Source organism: Mustela nivalis (genome assembly GCF_964662115.1).
Source record: "Mustela nivalis genome assembly, chromosome: 2".
Lineage (NCBI taxonomy): Eukaryota > Metazoa > Chordata > Mammalia > Carnivora > Mustelidae > Mustela > Mustela nivalis.
Genome location: NC_139021.1, coordinates 44,286,950 through 44,307,152, shown reverse-complemented (window position 1 = coordinate 44,307,152; position 20,203 = coordinate 44,286,950). Strand labels below are relative to the sequence as shown.

General features: G+C 39.2%; 1 long non-coding RNA gene across 1 annotated transcript in view; it reads right to left on the bottom strand.

Annotated features, from left to right (window-relative positions):
• Positions 1-4,754: 4,754 nt before the first annotated feature.
• LOC309859014 overlaps positions 4,755-20,203 on the bottom strand; it is a 39,770-nt gene continuing 24,321 nt past the window's right edge. The window contains exons 2-3 of the long non-coding RNA XR_014308491.1: positions 8,389-8,597; positions 4,755-4,822 (exon numbers count right to left, since the gene is read on the bottom strand). This is a non-coding gene — a long non-coding RNA (uncharacterized lncRNA). The remainder of the gene's footprint in view (positions 4,823-8,388; positions 8,598-20,203) is intronic.

Below are 20,203 nucleotides of genomic sequence, written 5' to 3'. Positions count from 1 at the left end.
AGCACATTAAAATGATTCGCTATGATCCAGTGGGATTTATCCCTGCAAAGCAAGGATGGTTCAACATATACAAATCAGTCAATGTGATATATCACAATTATACAATTAAAGAAAAGAATTATATCATCTCAATAGACACAGGGGGAAACAAAAACATTTGGTACAATTTAACATCCATTCATGATAAAAACTCTTAACAAATTAGGCATGGAAAAATACATCCTAACATAATAAAGGCTGTATAAAAATATATTCCAACATAATAAAAGCTGTATATAATAAACCCATAGCTCATATCATACTCAATGGTAAAAGGATGAAAGCTTTTCCTCTAAGATCAGGAACAAAATAAGGGTGTTCACTCTCACCACTTTTATCAACATTGTACTGGAAGTCCTAACTAGAGCAGACAAGAAAAAGAAATAAAAGGTATCAGAACTGAAACTGAAGAAGTAAAATTGCCTCTATTTTGCAGATGACATGATTCTATATATAGAAAATCCTAAAGACTCACTCAAAAAACTGTTAAGATCTGGGGCACCTGGCTGGCTGGCTCAGTCAGTGAGTGTGAAACTTTTGATCTCAGAGTTGTGGGTTTGAGCCCCAAATTGGGTGTAGATATTACTTAAAAATAAAATCTCAATTAAAAAAATACTGTTACAGACTCCTGGGAGGCTCAGTTGGTTAAGTGTCAGGCTTGATCTCAGCTCGGTTCTTTAAAAAAAAAAAAAAAAAAGATTTATTAATTTATTTAAGAAAGAGAGAGAGCACACGTGAGTAGGGGGAGGGGTAGAAGGAGAAAATCTTTCAGACTCCAGGCTAAACGCAGAGCCTGATGTGGGGCTTGATCCCAGGACCTATGAGATTGTGACCAGAGCTGAAACCAGGAATAGGATGCTTAACCCACTGAGCCACCCAAACACCCCTCAGCTCAGTTTTTTATCTCAAGGGCATGAGTTCAAGTCCTGTGCTGGGCTTCACACTAGACATGGAACCTACTTAAAAAACAAATACTGTTACAACTAATCAGTGAATTCAATAAAGCTGCAGGATACAAAATCAACATTCAAAAATCAGTAGCATGTCTGTGCACAATGAATTTTCCGAAAAATAAAGAAATCTATTCCATTTGCAAGAGCATTAAAAGCAATAAAATACATAGAAATTAATTTAACTATGGAGGTGAAAGATCTCTGAAAACTACAAGATGCTGATGAAAGAAATTCAATTAGATACAAATAAATAGAAAGTATCCTGTATTCATGGACTAGAATAATTAATGTTATTAGGATGTCAATACTACCAAAAGGCATCTATATATTCAATGCAATCACTGTCGAGATTCCAAAAGCATTTTTTTTTTACAGAAGTAGAAAAAACACTCATAAGATTTATATGAAACCACAAATGATATAAAATAGCCAAAGAAATCCTAAGAAAGAAGAACAAAGCAAGATGCATCACATTTCCAGATTTCAAGCTGTATTTTAAAACTAAAGTCATCAAGGGGTGCCTGGGTGGCTCAGTGGGTTAAAGCCTCTGCCTTCGGCTCAGGTCATAATCCCAGGGTCCTGGGATCGAGCCCCACATTGGATTCTCTGCTTAGTGGGGAGCCTGCTTCCTCCTTTCTCTCTCTCTGCCTGCCTCTCTGCCTACTTGTGATCTCTGTCTGTCAAATAAATAAATAAAATCTTAAAAAAGATATAAAGTCATAAAAATGGTTTGGTATTATCATAAAAAACAGATAAATAAACCAATGGAATAAAATAGAAAGCCCAGAAATAAACCCAAGTATATATGGCCAACTAATATTTGACAAGGGAGCCAAGAATATGCTGGGATAATTGGATATTCACATGTAAAAGAATGAAACAGCACCCATATCTCAGAACATGAACAAAATGGGTTAAAGACTTAAATGTGAGACCTAAAACCATGCAAGTTCTAGAAGAAAACATAGGAATAATTCTCCTTGACATGGGTCTTGGTAATGATTTTTTGATATAACACTTAAAGCAAAAGCCACAGAATCAAAAATAAACTAGTGGGACTATATCAAACTAACTGTACAACAACAACCAAAAAATCAACAAAATGAAAAGATAACCTATGGAAAGTGAAAAAATATTTACAAAACTTATATTTGATAAGAAGTTAATAAACAAGTTATGTAAAGAACTCATACAACTCAGTAACAAAGCAAAAACAAAAACAAATAACCCAATTTTTTAAATGGACAAAGAACCTAAATAGACATTTTTCCAAAGAAGATATACAAAGGCCAACAGGTACATAAAAAGATGCTCACTATCACTAGGGAAATGCAAATTAAAACCACAGTGAGATACTACCTCATACTTGTTGGAATGACTATCATCAAAAAGACAAGAAATAACAAATGCTGACATGGTCATGGAGAAAGGGGAGCATTTGTGTACTGTTGGTAAGGTTGTTAATTTGTACAACCAGTATGGGAAACAGTATGGAGGATCCTCAAAAGATTAAAAACAGAACTACCATATAGGCTAGCAATTCCACTTTTGGTAATATATTTAAAGGAAACAAAGTCACTAACTCAAAAAGATATCTGCACCCCCATGTTCAGAGCAGCATTATTTACAATAATGTAAGATGTCAGGAGCCAAGTCAGCATTAAACATTTCACTGTACTTGCTATATTTTGTAATTGTTTTGTTACAACTGGTTACTCAGAGCTATTCATCATGGATAAACCTTGAAAAGATGTTGAACTTTCAACTTTGGAAATTGTTACCCCACCTCTCTGGAAATAAATGAAGTTTTTAATATAACAGTTAATATTAAAAACAGAACTAACCTACAACCCAGAAATTGCACTACTAGGTATTTATCCAAAGGATACAAACATAGCAATCCAAAGGGGCACCTGCATCCCAATGTTTATAACAACAATGTCCATAATAGCCCAAATATGGAAAAAGCCCAGATGTCCACTGACAGATGAGTAGATTAACACACACACACACTCACTCACACACACACACAGAAAGAGAGAGAGAGAGAGAGAGAGAAATATTACTCAGCCATCAAAAAGAATGAAATCTTGTCATTTGCAAAGACAGAACTAGAGGGTATTATGCTAAGTGAAATAAGTCAGTCCAAGAAAGACAAATACCATATGATTTCACTCATATGTGTAATTAAGAAACAAAACAGATGAACACAGAGGAAGGGAGGAAAAAATAAGGTACAATACTAACTCCATGTCTACCCCAACTACAAGGATTTCCCTCTTTATCTGATTCAGTATTTTTTTTAATTTATTTTATTTTTTTCAGTGTTCTAAAATGATTCAGTATTTTTTTTCCTTAACCACAAACTTGCTTGAATTCGTGTATTTTTCCTTATCCATATCCCACCGTTTTACCATCTTGGTTTTATCTTAGGAGATAACTAGGTACAAGGGAACTGGGGCTTAGACATTAACTGATGTGTGTTTTGAGTGTGTAGAGGCATACTGAGGAGTCCAGTGACTGGCAGCCTGCCTCCACTGTGCAAATCTGGCCCCAAAAGGATATGGTGGTGAAGACTGTATGTGTGCAAGGGGATCCTTGGCAGTGGTGCCTAAAGCTCTTACACTGTCTGCCAACTTTCTCTCATTCATTCATTTAGAAATCATTTACCAAATGCCTAATATGTTCAGCTAATACATGTACTGTGTGTAGAACTATATACTCTTTACCTGTGTACTGTCTTATGGGGCAGGTATATAATAACGTATAGCCCAGGGGTATTAGAGGTTGTGGGACATCGAAGAGCTGTCTGTAACATGATGACACAGCAGAAACTCTGGGACCACTTATACCTAAGCACAAATTTGGATCCTAAATGATGTGTCAGGAGCTTGTGAAAAGCTGGCCCTTGCATGTGTAATTCCACATTACCCAAAATACATTCCACTTTCAATACGGACATAGGCAACTTGCCTTTTTTCCGAAAGGTTTTAAAGATATTCATGTTGGGGGAGTCATTCAACCATTCATTCAACAGACACTAAGTGTATCCCTTCTGTGTGCCAAGCCCTGTTGCAGGCTCAAGGGTTTGGAGCTGAATGACACAGATGAGCTTAAGAAAACCTGCCAAGGTCCATCCACACCACCATCAAAGTCAGCGAAGTCTTTCTTCATAGGTAACTTGCCCAGTGTCAGAACTTAAATCCAGATCTAACTACAAGCAGGCTAGCTACTACCCCATGCTTCCTCTCAGAGTTTGTAAACCAACCTTTATAACTATGGTATTGTGTTCTTTTTTTCCCTTTTTTTCACTGTCCTTGTTTTCCATTTGTCTCCATTTAATCATTTCTCTCCTAGGGCTGCTTTCTCTTCATGAAGGGTGCTTTAAGCAGAAACTGCCTTGACTTTTCAATAGAGATTTAAAATGATGCAATAAAATAAGCCCAGTCAAGTCTCAGTATGACTTCATATATTAAAAAATAATTTTAGAGAAAATAAATATTCAGAATATCCATAACTTGCTTTTCTTTGGATGTCTCCCTTCCTTTTCCTTCTTCCTTTCACTTCTTTTCACAATATACAGATTTGCACTTTATTTCGGTTCTTCAGAAGAAGTACCTTAATGTTCAACTTCCTTATTCTCATATTTTCTAGTTGTTTACATGTATTTTTTACTTTGCTTTCCAAATCAAGTCTTCCCATTTCTTCCACTGGTATTCTCTTTCCATCCATCTTTCCATCGAACATGGCTTCTTTATACACCTTTAGTTTTTTAAAATTCTTTCTTCATAGGCAACTTGCCTTTTTTCCGAAAGGTTTTAAAGATTTTTCTGTAGTAAGAGAACCAAGACACAGGGAAAGCTTTAAAATTTATGTGTCAGTAGCTTATAAAAGTTTCCTGCTATAACGCAAAAGAAAATATAAAAAAGGAAAATAAAAAAAACATCAAAGAGATTTTGTTTCTACTTCCAGCTTATATTGACACATCGTTCTAAGAAAAAAAAAACAACAAACAAACAAACAAACAAACAAAAAAATAGAACATTTTGCTCATCAATGTTTGGCTGTAAGAACTTAGGATCCTGAACCATCAGTACGAACTGTAGGAAGGGCTGTTTTTATGCATCAGTGGAGGCCTTGTCAGCACACTCTCAGCGCAAATATCCCTCCTTCCATCACTTGACATTGGGCCAGGCACTGTCTAACTCTTGGTTTCCCTGTTAGGATGAAGGGATGTCAGTTTAAGTTGTTTTCAGTTACTAGTGCCTTGGAGTGAGTATGTGTATTGGAAGTCTCTCTTTGTGGGTAGTTCTGAAAGAGGGTACTGACAGGAATGGGAGCAGACTGGACAAGGCACGCCGAGGAAGCAAAGAGAGTTGGTGGAATATTGGGTACATTGAGGTACAAGGCACGCCGAGGAAGCAAAGAGAGTTGGTGGAATATTGGGTACATTGAAGTAACCAGGGGTTCCATGATAGTGCTGGTACCGGGAGTGTGGAGTGAGGAAGTGAAGGGGCAATACCAGAAGGAGAGTGGGCGTGATCAGAAACTTCTAAACTAGAGTAGGAGGAGTTGAGAGAAGGCTCCATACGGGGACCTTCACAGGAAACCAGAGGATCAGCACATCCCCTACTGGTGCTGAAGGTCCTAACCTTGTTGGCCCATTGGCACATCCTAGCTTTCAGGCATATGCCCATCACAGTTCCCACCAAATAGTGGGTTTCCCTTGTGTGTTGAAAAAAAAAAAAAATGCATTCATTACTTCAGTCAGTTCTATGCACAAAATTCCCTCTTTCACCGAGGACATTTTTGCAGGGTTTCCTACTTCTTTGACCTTATCAATTCAGAGGGCAAAAGCAAGCATGTTGTATTTGCTTTGCCAAGACTTTGGGATTTCATGCACAATGGGCAGTGATATCTCTGAGGAAAAAAAAAATAAGTTGTCTGTGTACAATACTTAAAAAAAAAAAAAAACTTTGTAAATTGAACTTCAAATTCATTTATGACAATAAATCTCCACCAACGGTTGGCAAATGCATCAACCTTCCTTCTCCCCTCCCAGGAAGACATTACAGGTGGTCTAGACTCTTTCTCACCCACGTGGCTAAGGCCTTTATTTCTTCCAGACTGTGCTCCAGGAAGCTATGAAAAATTAATGAAGCCTGTGTGAACCAGATGATCTAATCCCTGTGACATTCCATGGGACCCTGTGTGGTGAAGTCGTGAAGCTGTGCCTAAGTTTGTCTTTTCCTTTCCTGGTCACTGGGAGTTTTACCCTCTTCTGCACATCTCACGCACACCTGGATGTTCAGAACTTTCCTTTGCTCTTTAGGTCATCCTCCTCAATCAAACACGAAAGAACGTACCTGTTTCTTGTGACAAACTATGGTAACTATAGGTAGTGTTTAGAAGGGTCAGTTGGTGATGTTGCCACTTTTTCTTCCTCTGGAATACCTTTTTGATTTCCCTGGGCCTGAACTAGCCATTAGTAATGCGTCCGATGTTAACGATGAACATGGGTGTGTTTCTCCTGAAGGTAAATCTTCCAATTACAGGCATCTGATATCATGGGCTCTCTGTTAGTCACCAGCCCTATGTGACCTTGTTAGAGAAGGACAGCATGGTCAGTGTAGGCCTGGTCAATTCCTTGATTACTTATTTACCCTTATCACTTAGATTTCTTGTCTGAATCACTTTCATCTATAAGGTTTTGTTAGCAAGCTGGTTCCTTTCTTGAGATTCCAGGTCAAGTTAATTTGGAGAAGAACTTGAACCTGAACATTTGAAAGTCAAAAATTCTCCAGGATCTGATCCTGTCTTCTGTGTCTTTTTAAGGACTAGAACGCACACTTGCCTCTCCTGATTCCCAAATGAGAATTCTGAGGGTTCTACACAACTTATGATGCTACTTGGGATGCTTAGCAAAACTAGGACTAGAACCCTTTTCCCTTCACTAGGCTTGTAGGTTTACTTGACAACATATGTTTGCTTTTTACCCCTCAAAATTCCATGCACTTTACTGACTCAATCTGTGTCTTACGCCATTCACTCCCAGAGCACACATTCATGAGAACTCTCTTTCCTATTCTCCGCCAACAAAATTGTCCCATTCACCCTGAGTTAATGATCTCACATCAGCCAGAAAGGATGTCTCTCCTCTGGTTCCCAAGGTATACATTTATTCTGTCTTATATTGTTACTTTTCACTGGGTATAAAGCACATGACTCCCCAGCTTCCCTTCTGAAATCCTGATACAAATTCTCAGGTTCCTATTAATGCCCCCACCCTCATGACCTGGCACCTCACCCCACACAGCTTGAGGCGGACAGGGGATGCACTTCTGGAACCAAAGGGAGGGTAAAGTTCAGGCAGCAAGTATCTTTCTTTTGACCTTCAAAACATTGACCACAGCGGAAATTCAAGCCCTCCTACCAAGGCTGCTGCCTAGTCAGTGACACATGAAGCTTTATCAGAGGATTTGGATTTGTCCTTCAGTGAGTAGTTTATTCAACGGTGTTTATTTAGTACCTACATGTGTCATGGACTCTAACAGATAGTCGTGATAGGCAGTGAGACAAGCAAACAAAATTCCTTACCCCAGGGACCTTGGCAAGCACCTGTAGTACTTAGCTGGTGAGTGGATTCACGTGTTAAGATGCCAGGGCAGATAGTGAACAAATAAATAAGCCATCAGATGGTATTACTTGCTTTAGGGAGAAATTAAGGATTGTTGGGGGCAGGAGGAGCGGTGGGTGGCGATTTTAAGTGCAGTGCTCAGAAAAGCTCTCACTGGAGTGAAATATTCGGGCCAGGACTTAGAGGAGGTAAGGGAATGAGGATATCTCGGGAGAAAATGATTCTTGGCTGTAGGCCTAGGTAGTTCAAAGGCCCTGAAACAAGAGTGAGTCTTGTGGATTCAGGATTGGTGGGAAGGTGTGTGTGGCTGAAGTGAATTATCTTAGGGGAAGAGCCATAGACGTTGATTACAGAGAAATACAGGGGACCAGATCTGATAGGCGGTTGTAAGGATTTGGGCTTTGCATGTAAAATGGGAAGCCAGCAGAAGTTTTTGAGCAGAAAACTGACATGCTCTGTTTTTAGTTTTAAAGTATCACTCTGACCAGTGTGTTGATAACAGAGTGAAAAGACCAATGACAGAATCAGGAGGATCAATCAAGAGGTTATTACAGTAATTTAAGTGCGAGACAGCGGTGGCTTCAACCAGGATTGTAGCAATGGAGGAGCCTACAGAATGTGCTGATGGATCGAATGTGGGATGTGAAGCAGAGAGAGGGCTCAAGAGCGAGCCCACGGTCAGGCGTTCACAGGGGCAGTGTCCAGACGGTCCAGTGAGAAGGGAAACAGAATAGACAAGGTGGAAGCAGAAGCATATACCTTCTCTTTATTTCTCCTTGCGCTTTTCTCATATCCCTTATGCCTTCTCCAAGGAAAAGTGTCCTAGGTAAAGGCTGATCACCCCAAGCTGTTATCAAATTGTGGGCACTGAGTTGGACCAAACAAGTGATTTTTCATTTCCTGGAGAACACTTTCTTGCCCAGTGAAAAGACCAATAACCCACTTGTTCTTCTCATGGAGGGATGTACCTGGGAGAGATTTTTGAATGGAATCAGTGAAGTAGTGAACAGACAGCAAGGACTGCCCAGATCTCTGGGTCCTGATTGTGTCACATCAGTCTCACGCAACACTAACTAGTCACAAGCCAATAGCCACAAGACATTCATAACGTTCCAGGTACTATTTTAGGCACTGAGAATGCAACGGTGAGCAAAGCAGATGTGGTCTTGGCCTCATGGAGCTTACAACTAAGTAAGGGAGACAGACAGACCACACAGGCAAAACTATTATTACATAGTATGGAGTGACTGAATAGTTGTAGGTATCTGAGGGTGTATATCAGGTAGATACACTCACTTTTTCCCACTTTGATGAAGTAGTTCTATATCCTAGGATAGACACAGAAAATACTCAAAACTAAAGAGGAAGAAGTAGGAAATATAAAAAGTCTCTCATATTTTCAAATCATTGCCAATTATACATAATGCCAGTCGTGTGATAAGACTAAGAGAATGAAACTTACTCCATAGTTCAAAACTTATTAGTTATTATAAAAGGAAGAGCGTTTCATTTTTAAAGAGTAATATCTTGAAAATACCACATAATCATTTCCAGAAGTCAGTTTTCCCCCCTTTAAACACTTCCTTTTAAAAATGAATAAATGAGTGAGGAGTCAAGATGGCGGAGAAGTAGCAAGCTGAGACTGCTGCAGCTAGCCGGAGATCAGCTAGATAGCTTATCTAAAGATTGCAAACACCTGAAAATCCATCGGCAGACCGAAGAGAAGAAGAACAGCAATTCTGGAAACAGAAAAACAACCACTTTCTGAAAGGTAGGACCGGCGGAGAAGTGAATCCAAAGCGACGGGAAGATAGACCCCGGGGGGGAGGGGCTCCCGGCAAGCGTCGGAGCAACCGCGCACAAAATCAGGACTTTTAAAAGTCTGTTCCGCTGAGGGACATCAGTCCAGAGGCTAAACCGGGGCGAAGCCCACGCGGGGTCAGCGTGGCCTCAGGTCCCGCAGGGTCACAGAAGGATCGGGGGTGTCTGAGTGTCGCAGAGCTTGCGGGTATTGGAACGGGAAAGCCGGCTACAGAAACAGAGCCGACAGTAAGCTCACAGCTCGGTATTACCTTGAACCGATCGCAGGCTCGGTGAGCTCGGAGCGCGGCCAGAGGTCAGGCAGACGGGAGTAACTGGCGCTGTTCTCTGAGGGCGCACTGAGGAGTGGGGCCCTGGGCTCTCGGCTCCTCCGGGCCTGAGACCAGGAGGCCGCCATTTGTGTTCCCGTCCTCCGGAACTCTACGGAAAGCGCTCAGGGAACAAAAGCTCCTGAAAGCAAACCCGAGCGGATTACTCACCCCGGCCCCGGGTAAGGGCGGTGTAATTCCGCCTGGGGCAAAGACACTTGAGAATCACTACAACAGGCCCCTCCCCCAGAAGATCAACAAGAAATCCAGCCGAGACCAAGTTCACCTACCAAGGAGTGCGGTTTCAATACCAAGGAGAGCAGCAGAATTCCAGAGGAGGAGAAAGCCAAGCACGGAACTCATGGCTTTTTTCCTGTGAATTTTTTTTAGTCTTGCAGTTAATTTAATTTTTTCTTTTTCATTTTTTCTTTTTCTTCTCGCCTTCGGGTAAAAAAAAATTTTTTTTTTTTTTAACTGTTACCTTTTTCTTTTTTAACGATTTTTTACTAGTTTATCTAATATATATATTTTTTCTTTTTTACATTTTTCTCAGGTGTTTTCTTTTTTTTTAAAAAAATTTTTTTTTCTTTTCTTTTTTTTTCTTTCTTCCTTTTTGAACGTCTTTCTATCCCCTTTCTCCCCACTCACGATTTTGGATCTCTTCTAATTTAGTTAAAGCATATTTTCCTGGGGTTGTTGCCACCCTTTTAGTATTTTACTTGCCCCTTCATTTACTCTTATCTGGCCAAAATGACAAGACGTAAAAATTCAACGCAAAAAAAAAGAACAAGAGGCAGTACCAAAGGCTAGGGACCTAATCAATACAGACATCGGTAATATGTCAGATCTAGAGTTCAGAATGACAATTCTCAAGGTTCTAGCCGGGCTCGAAAAAGGCATGGAAGATATTAGAGAAACCCTCTCGAGAGATATAAAAGCCCTTTCTGGAGAAATAAAAGAACTAAAATCTAACCAAGTTGAAATCAAAAAAGCTATTAATGAGGTGCAATCAAAAATGGAGGCTCTGACTGCTAGGATAAATGAGGCAGAAGAAAGAATTAGTGATATAGAAGACCAAATGACAGAGAATAAAGAAGCTGAGCAAAAGAGGGACAAACAGCTACTGGACCACGAGGGGAGAATTCGAGAATTAAGTGACACCATAAGACGAAACAACATTAGAATAATTGGGATTCCAGAAGAAGAAGAAAGAGAGAGGGGAGCAGAAGGTATACTGGAGAGAATTATTGGGGAGAATTTCCCCAATATGGCAAAGGGAACGAGCATCAAAATTCAGGAGGTTCAGAGAACGCCCCTCAAAATCAATAAGAATAGGCCCACACCCCGTCACCTAATAGTAAAATTTACAAGTCTCAGTGACAAAGAGAAAATCCTGAAAGCAGCCCGGGAAAAGAAGTCTGTAACATACAATGGTAAAAATATTAGATTGGCAGCAGACTTATCCACAGAGACCTGGCAGGCCAGAAAGAGCTGGCATGATATTTTCAGAGCACTAAACGAGAAAAACATGCAGCCAAGAATACTATATCCAGCTAGGCTATCATTGAAAATAGAAGGAGAGATTAAAAGCTTCCAGGACAAACAACAACTGAAAGAATTTGCAAATACCAAACCAGCTCTACAGGAAATATTGAAAGGGGTCCTCTAAGCAAAGAGAGAGCCTACAAGTGGTAGATCAGAAAGGAACAGAGACCATATACAATAACAGTCACCTTACAGGCAATACAATGGCACTAAATTCATATCTCTCAATAGTTACCCTGAATGTGAATGGGCTAAATGCCCCTGTCAAAAGACACAGGGTATCAGAATGGATAAAAAAACAAAACCCATCTATATGTTGCCTCCAAGAAACTCATTTTAAGCCTGAAGACACCTCCAGATTTAAAGTGAGGGGGTGGAAAAGAATTTACCATGCTAATGGACATCAGAAGAAAGCAGGAGTGGCAATCCTTATATCAGATCAATTAGATTTTAAGCCAAAGACTATAATAAGAGATGAGGAAGGACACTATATCATACTCAAAGGGTCTGTCCAACAAGAAGATTTAACAATTTTAAATATCTATGCCCCCAACGTGGGAGCAGCCAACTATATAAACCAATTAATAACAAAATCAAAGAAACACATCAAAAACAATACAATAATAGTAGGGGACTTTAACACTCCCCTCACTGAAATGGACAGGTCATCCAAGCAAAAGATCAGCAAGGAAATAAAGGCCTTAAACGACACACTGGACCAGATGGACATCACAGATATATTCAGAATATTTCATCCCAAAGCAACAGAATACACATTCTTCTCTAGTGCACATGGAACATTCTCCAGAATAGATCACATCCTTGGTCCTAAATCAGGACTCAACCGGTATCAAAAGATTGGGATCATTCCCTGCATATTTTCAGACCACAATGCTCTAAAGCTAGAACTCAACCACAAAAGGAAGTTTGGAAAGAACCCAAATACATGGAGACTAAACAGTATCCTTCTAAAGAATGAATGGGTCAACCGGGAAATTAAAGAAGAATTGAAAAAAATCATGGAAACAAATGATAATGAAAATACAACAGTTCAAAATCTGTGGGACACAATAAAGGCAGTCCTGAGAGGAAAATATATAGCGGTACAAGCCTTTCTCAAGAAACAAGAAAGGTCTCAGGTACACAACCTAACCCTACACCTAAAGGAGCTGGAGAAAGAACAAGAAAGAAACCCTAAGCCCAGCAGGAGAAGAGAAATCATAAAGATCAGAGCAGAAATCAATGAAATAGAAACCAAAAAAACAATAGAACAAATCAACGAAAGTAGGAGCTGGTTCTTTGAAAGAATTAATAAAATTGATAAACCCCTGGCCCGACTTATCAAAAAGAAAAGAGAAAGGACCCAAATAAATAAAATCATGAATGAAAGAGGAGAGATCACAACTAACACCAAAGAAATACAAACTATTATAAGAACATACTATGAGCAACTCTACGGCAATAAATTTGACAATCTGGAAGAAATGGATGCATTCCTAGAAACATATAAACTACCACAACTGAACCAGGAAGAAATAGAAAGCCTGAACAGACCCATAACCAGTAAGGAGATTGAAACAGTCATTAAAAATCTCCAAACAAACAAAAGCCCAGGGCCAGATGGCTTCCCGGGGGAATTCTACCAAACATTTAAAGAAGAACTAATTCCTATTCTCCTGAAACTGTTCCAAAAAATAGAAATGGAAGGAAAACTTCCAAACTCATTTTATGAGGCCAGCATCACCTTGATCCCAAAACCAGACAAGGATCCCACCAAAAAAGAGAGCTATAGACCGATATCCTTGATGAACACAGATGCGAAAATACTCAACAAAATACTAGCCAATAGGATTCAACAGTACATTAAAAAGATTATTCACCACGACCAAGTGCGATTTATTCCAGGGCTGCAAGGTTGGTTCAACATCCGCAAATCAGTCAATGTGATACAACACATCAATAAAAGAAAGAACAAGAACCATATGATACTTTCAATAGATGCTGAAAAAGCATTTGACAAAGTACAGCATCCCTTCCTGATCAAAACTCTTCAAAGTGTAGGGATAGAGGGCACATACCTCAATATCATCAAAACCATCTATGAAAAACCCACCGCAAATATCATTCTCAATGGAGAAAAACTGAAAGCTTTTCCACTAAGGTCAGGAACACGGCAGGGATGTCCATTATCACCACTGCTATTCAACATAGTACTAGAGGTCCTTGCCTCAGCAATCAGACAACAAAAGGAAATTAAAGGCATCCAAATCAGCAAAGAAGAAGTCAAATTATCACTCTTCGCAGATGATATGATACTATATGTGGAAAACCCAAAAGACTCCACTCCAAAACTGCTAGAACTTATACAGGAATTCAGTAAAGTGTCAGGATATAAAATCAATGCACAGAAATCAGTTGCATTTCTCTACACCAACAGCAAGACAGAAGAAAGAGATATTAAGGAGTCAATCCCATTTACAATTGCATCCAAAACCATAAGATACCTAGGAATAAACCTAACCAAAGAGACACAGAATCTATACTCAGAAAACTATAAAGTACTCATGAAAGAAATTGAGGAAGACACAAAGAAATGGAAAAATGTTCCATGCTCCTGGATTGGAAGAATAAATATTGTGAAAATGTCTATGCTACCTAAAGCAATCTACACATTTAATGCAATTCCTATCAAAGTACCATCCATCTTTTTCAAAGAAATGGAACAAATAATGCTAAAATTTATATGGAACCAGAAAAGACCTCGAATAGCCAAAGGGATATTGAAAAAGAAAGCCAACGTTGGTGGCATCACAATTCCGGACTTCAAGCTCTATTACAAAGCTGTCATCATCAAGACAGCATGGTACTGGCACAAAAACAGACCCATAGATCAATGGAACAGAATAGAGAGCCCAGAAATAGACCCTCAAATCTATGGTCAACTCATCTTCGACAAAGCAGGAAAGAATTTCCAATGGAAAAAAGACAGCCTCTTCAATAAATGGTGCTGGGAAAATTGGACAGCCACATGCAGAAAAATGAAATTGGACCATTTCCTTACACCACACACAAAAATAGACTCAAAATGGATGAAGGACCTCAATGTGCGAAAGGAATCCATCAAAATCCTTGAGGAGAACACAGGCAGCAACCTCTTCGACCTCTGCCGCAGCAACATCTTCCTAGGAACAACGCAAAAGGCAAGGGAAGCAAGGGAAAAAATGAACTATTGGGATTTCATCAAGATCAAAAGCTTTTGCACAGCAAAGGAAACAGTTAACAAAATCAAAAGACAACTGACAGAATGGGAGAAGATATTTGCAAACGACATATCAGATAAAGGACTAGTGTCCAGAATCTATAAAGAACTTAGCAAACTCAACACCCAAAGAACAAATAATCCAATCAAGAAATGGGCAGAGGACATGAACAGACATTTCTGCAAAGAAGACTTCCAGATGGCCAACAGACACATGAAAAAGTGCTCCATATCACTCGGCATCAGGGAAATACAAATCAAAACCACAATGCGATATCACCTCACACCAGTCAGAATGGCTAAAATCAACAAGTCAGGAGATGACAGATGCTGGCGAGGATGTGGAAAAAGGGGAACCCTCCTACACTGTTGGTGGGAATGCAAGCTGGTGCAGCCACTCTGGAAAACAGCATGGAGGTTCCTCAGAATGTTGAAAATAGAACTGCCCTATGACCCAGCAATTGCACTATTGGGTATTTACCCTAAAGATACAAATGTAGTGATCCAAAGGGGCACATGCACCCGAATGTTTATAGCAGCAATGTCCACAATAGCCAAACTATGGAAAGAAACTAGATGTCCATCCACAGATGAATGGATCAAGAAGATGTGGTATATATACACAATGGAATACTATGCAGCCATCAAAAGAAATGAAATCTTACCATTTGCGACAACATGGATGGAACTAGAGCATATCATGCTTAGCGAAATAAGTCAAGCAGAGAAAGACAACTATCATATGATCTCCCTGATATGAGGAAGTGGTGATGCAACATGGAGGCTTAAGTGGGTAGGAGAAGAATCAATGAAACAAGATGGGAATGGGAGGGAGACAAACCATAAGTGACTCTTAATCTCACAAAACAAACTGAGGGTTGCTGGGGGGAGGGGGTTTGGGAGAAGGGGGTGGGATTATGGACATTGGGGAGGGTATGTGCTTTGGTGAGTGCTGTGAAGTGTGTAAACCTGGTGATTCACAGACCTGTACCCCTGGGGATAAAAATATATGTTTATAAAAAAAAAAAAAAAAGAGAGAAAGGACCAATACCCAACTTTTGTAGCAACATGGACGGGACTGGAAGAGATTATTATGCTGAGTGAAATAAGTCAAGCAGAGAGAGTCAATTATCATATGGTTTCACTTATTTGTGGAGCATAACAAATAGCATGGAGGACATGGGGAGTTAGAGAGGAGAAGGGAGTTGGGGGAAATTGGAAGGGGAGGTGAACCATGAGAGACTATGGACTCTGAAAAACAATCTGAGGGTTTTGAAGGGGTGGGGGGTGGGGGGTTGGGGTACTAGGTGGTGGGTATTATAAAGGGCACGAATTGCATGGAGCACTGGGTGTGGTGAAAAATAATGAATACTGTTATGCTGAAAATAAAAAATAAATTTATAAAAAAAAAAAAAAAAATGAATAAATGAGTGAAATATGTGTTATATTTGTTATATGAAAAGACATAACCACAAAACCCCAGATTCGCTATACATGACGAATTTCCAACATTCAATACATATAACATATACAAGACACTATCAAATCATATATTTACTATCTAATTACATAAATATAAATGTACACTAATTGTAAAAATAGTTATCACCTGTTAACTAATTCAAGATTTCATCCATTCACATGAATTTAATAAACGGATTCTTTTTTTTTTTTTTTTTTTTTTGGTCTCTGTTTGGTAGCTTTAGAGAATGTAATAATACACTTTAATTTCCCTGACCTAAAAGTCTATAAATAAAGAAGTTAGATTCACATTAGTTAGATAATATGTCTTCCAGAGAGAAAACAAATTATTTAAATAGCTAAAAACAACACTTATTTATGTAAAGAAAGACCACTAAACAGAAACAATCAAATTCAAATTAAAACTTTGAAGTTCACTTTAAAAAAATTCAGTGACAAAAAGAAAGTCTTCTAATGTTACCATGTCCAGGCAATTTAGGTCTTTACACTCTAAAATTTCATTCCTTTTTTTTTTTTTTCCTAAACTAAGCCTTCTTTTTTCAAGTACTTAATCATAATTAAAATTATAAAAGTATTTAATTGTGCTAAGTATAAAAACCCAGAAAAGTGCAAAAACTCTCAGTATAAAGGAGATGTTTCCTAAAACTGACCCAACTTAATGCCAGTCTTACCCAGCATATTTTAATGTCCTGTTTAAGTTTATCTAAGCTTTTCATCCTGAACTTTGAAAAGCCCAGTTGAGATACCTATTTCTGAAATTGATATGGTGATCCTCAATCACTCAGGAGCATAGAATCAGTCATATTCTTTCTCTACACCTCTTGGAAATGAAAGTAGTGCAAATTCTGACTCTCTTCCTTAGGGAAACACTAAAATTGAGAATCCAGAAATAGGTTTATTGTTTCTTCTAGCTTACCTGAGAAATGGAGTTATATCCTCCACTAATTAACTGACACACTAATGATTTCCAATAATCCAGTAGTTAGAGTTTTAGAATGAGGGTCTATTTGGTCCAGAAAAGCACAATTATTTTATGACAAATATAATTATTGTTTATGTTGATTCTTGCAAATGAAATATTTGATTGACATCACACTTACCCACTTATCACACACAAATATATAAAATAAAGTAAAATTACACACATACACACATACAGAAAGAAAGAGAGAGGGAGAGAGAGAGAGAGAGAGAGAGAACACTGGTTGTTTAAACACTCTTCTGCCCCATCCAAAAAAGATTGTGAAGAGAACTTCCGAAGGTAAAGGAAGTTTTTCTGAAATACAGTCAAAAGTGTTAGCATCCTGCCATCCTGTGGTTGTGATCAGTACTACAGGGTTATCTAACTTGGACTATCTGTATGAGTATCCCCCAAAGTATCAGAAAGACCGTCAACATTAATGAAGGAACTTTTTTTTAAAAAACAAGAAAAAAAAAATCCCACAGTTTATTTATCTCTCAGTTCCTCCAAAGTCGAAAATATCAAGTCCTACTGCTAAGTAGAACAAACGAATGAAGTAACTTTTAAAAACTCTCAGAACATAGGGAATTCTTCTAAGGGATCTACAAATTCACATGACCCTAAAATAAAAACTTCCAACTGAGGTAGGCCCCTGAAAAGCCAGTGTTGTCCCTACACATACACTATGTATTGGTTTAAATTTTTTGACAGATACTTCTTCAGTCATTAGACTCTAGAGTGATATCTTAATAGGCTAAACATTTTCCATTGTAATAAACAGAAATGTCTTATTAGAGAAAAGATAAAACAGTTCTAGTTTTCCTATTCTAAGGATAGCACTGACTTTTAACTAAAAAGATGAGTTTGATGTTTTAGCTGAATCTGGAAATTTCTGGGAGTAGCTCTTGAGTTTAAAGGGAAGGAGAGTTGCTCATTAGTCCTTCACCTCTTCCTCTGCCTGACTTAGTCTAGATGCACACAGCAGATTTTTATTTTTAGAATACAAATTTCATGCAAGGATCCCACATTTCGTTATACCTCATAAATAAAGTGTCTGTAAAAGACTGAAGGACCAGGATGGCTTTTCTAAATTGTACTTAATACTATTTCACTCCCCACACCTTCCTCAAATACAGTAATAAGCTGCCTTCGGGGCCAAGCAACTAAAATGGCCCATTGCCAATGATGGACCAAGAACCAGAACCTATCTCTACAATAATCTTTGTGTTCTCACCTGCGATGTTTAAGAAGCAATGACTCAGTGAAAAATCTCAGCACTAGGTTCTTACAAGTCAAACATTGGATGTTTGGAAATATCTCAAGAGATTACAGCAGTTTGCTCTGACCCAGCTGTAAGCAAGCCATCATGTGCCAATACGCACATTGTAAGACTTAAAAAAGATAGCTTTTCTGATTTCCTTCTGTGTCCATTTACTCTTATCCCAGATTGTGTATCCATTTCATAGCTCTCTAACTCTTCTTCCCTCCCTGCTTTTGGTTGGAGCTGTTTCTCTCAGTTGCCCCCTTCTAGGACATACTGTTCATAAAATATAAATGAAAGATCCCAGTGTGAGGCATGGTTAAATTCACCACACGTTTGCAGAAACCAGCTCAGATCTTCAATCTGTTTCCCTCAATATTGGTTCTATGGTAGGAACAAGCTAGTTGGGGTTGATCCGAATTTTTGAAGCTACATTGTTAAACTGGTTTACTGAGGGCAAGAGCCTTGGGAAGAATCATGTCCAGAGATTAGAATGAATGCTGGTAAAGTCAGATTTTAAAAATATTCAACTCAGGGGCGCCTGGGTGGCTCAGTGGGTTAAGCCGCTGCTTTCTGCTCAGGTCATGATCTCGGTCGGGGTCCTGGGATCGAGTCCCGCATTGGGCTCTCTGCTCAGCAGGGAGTCTGCTTCCCTCTCTCTCTCTGCCTGCCTCTCTGTCTACCTGTGATCTCTCTCTGTCAAATAAATAAATAAAACCTTTAAAAAAAAAGTATTCAACTCAGAAAGGCTGCTAACATTGATTTAGGGTTGGAAATAGAAAGCTCTCAAGTGCAAGAAAGGAGAGGAGAGGAGAGAGGGAAGAAAGAGAAATAAAAAAGGAAGAGGAGAGGAGAGAAGAGAAAAAGAAAGGAAAAGAAAACAAAAGGAAAGAAAAAAGAAAAGACAACAAAAGACAAGACAAGACAAGAAAGGGAGGGCACTGGGTGTCAGTTAAGCATCTGCCTTGGGCTCTGGTCATGATCCCAGGGTTCTGGGATGGAGTCCCACGTCAGGCTGCCTGCTTAGTGAGGAGTCTGCTTCTCTCACTCCCTCTGCCTGCCACTCCCCTGCGTGTGCTCTCTCTCTCTGTCAAGTAGATAAAATCCTTAAAAAAGAGAAAGAGAGAGAGAAAGAAAAGGAAGAAAGGAAAGGAGGGAAGGAAGGGAGGCAAGAGAGACAAAGAAAGAAAAGAAAGGAATTAAACCTCAGTATAGAAATGACAATAGTTGATTGAGTCTTGTCTTGATACTCTGTACTTAGCATCTAATCCTCCTAAATGATGATCAGGGTTAGTGAGGCTCCAATTTCTCATATAAGAACATGAATATTTATTGAAATATACCATGTGTGTTCTGGGCATTTTACATGTAGCCTCATGAGCTAAGCACTGCTTTTAGGCCCATCTTATGAATGAGAAAACTGCACTAGTGAGGAAGGTTAGAGAACTTGCTATAGAGCCTGTGTTTGTGGCCCCAAATGGCCACCCGAGCCTCACTCAGCTCATCTCCCTGCCCAGGAGGAAACAAACTCAGGCAAACACTTGTCAGAGAGGGTCTAGGATCTGAACCTCGACCTCCCTGTTGTTCCAGCAGCACCCCAGAATATACACACACTGTCCAAAGACTTATGGCCTCAGTTTCCCCTTCTGGCAATAGACCCCTCCTCTTGTTTTTCTGTCAACTCGATTTTTTTTTTAGTCTGTCTTTCTTCCTGTCATCTCTTGACTTTTTTCCTGTTTCTAGATACTTTTTCTATATTTATCACGACAATACCCAGGCCTCCCTTTTCTGTTCACCCCCAAAGAGTGAAGTGAAAAGCAGGAACAGTGAAATCTACAGTTGAGTGCACCTGGGCCAGAGCCTCACCCTTGCTGTGTGACTTTGGGCAAGGATGTCATCCTAAATCTCGGGTTCCCCATCTATAAGTTAAAACAGCA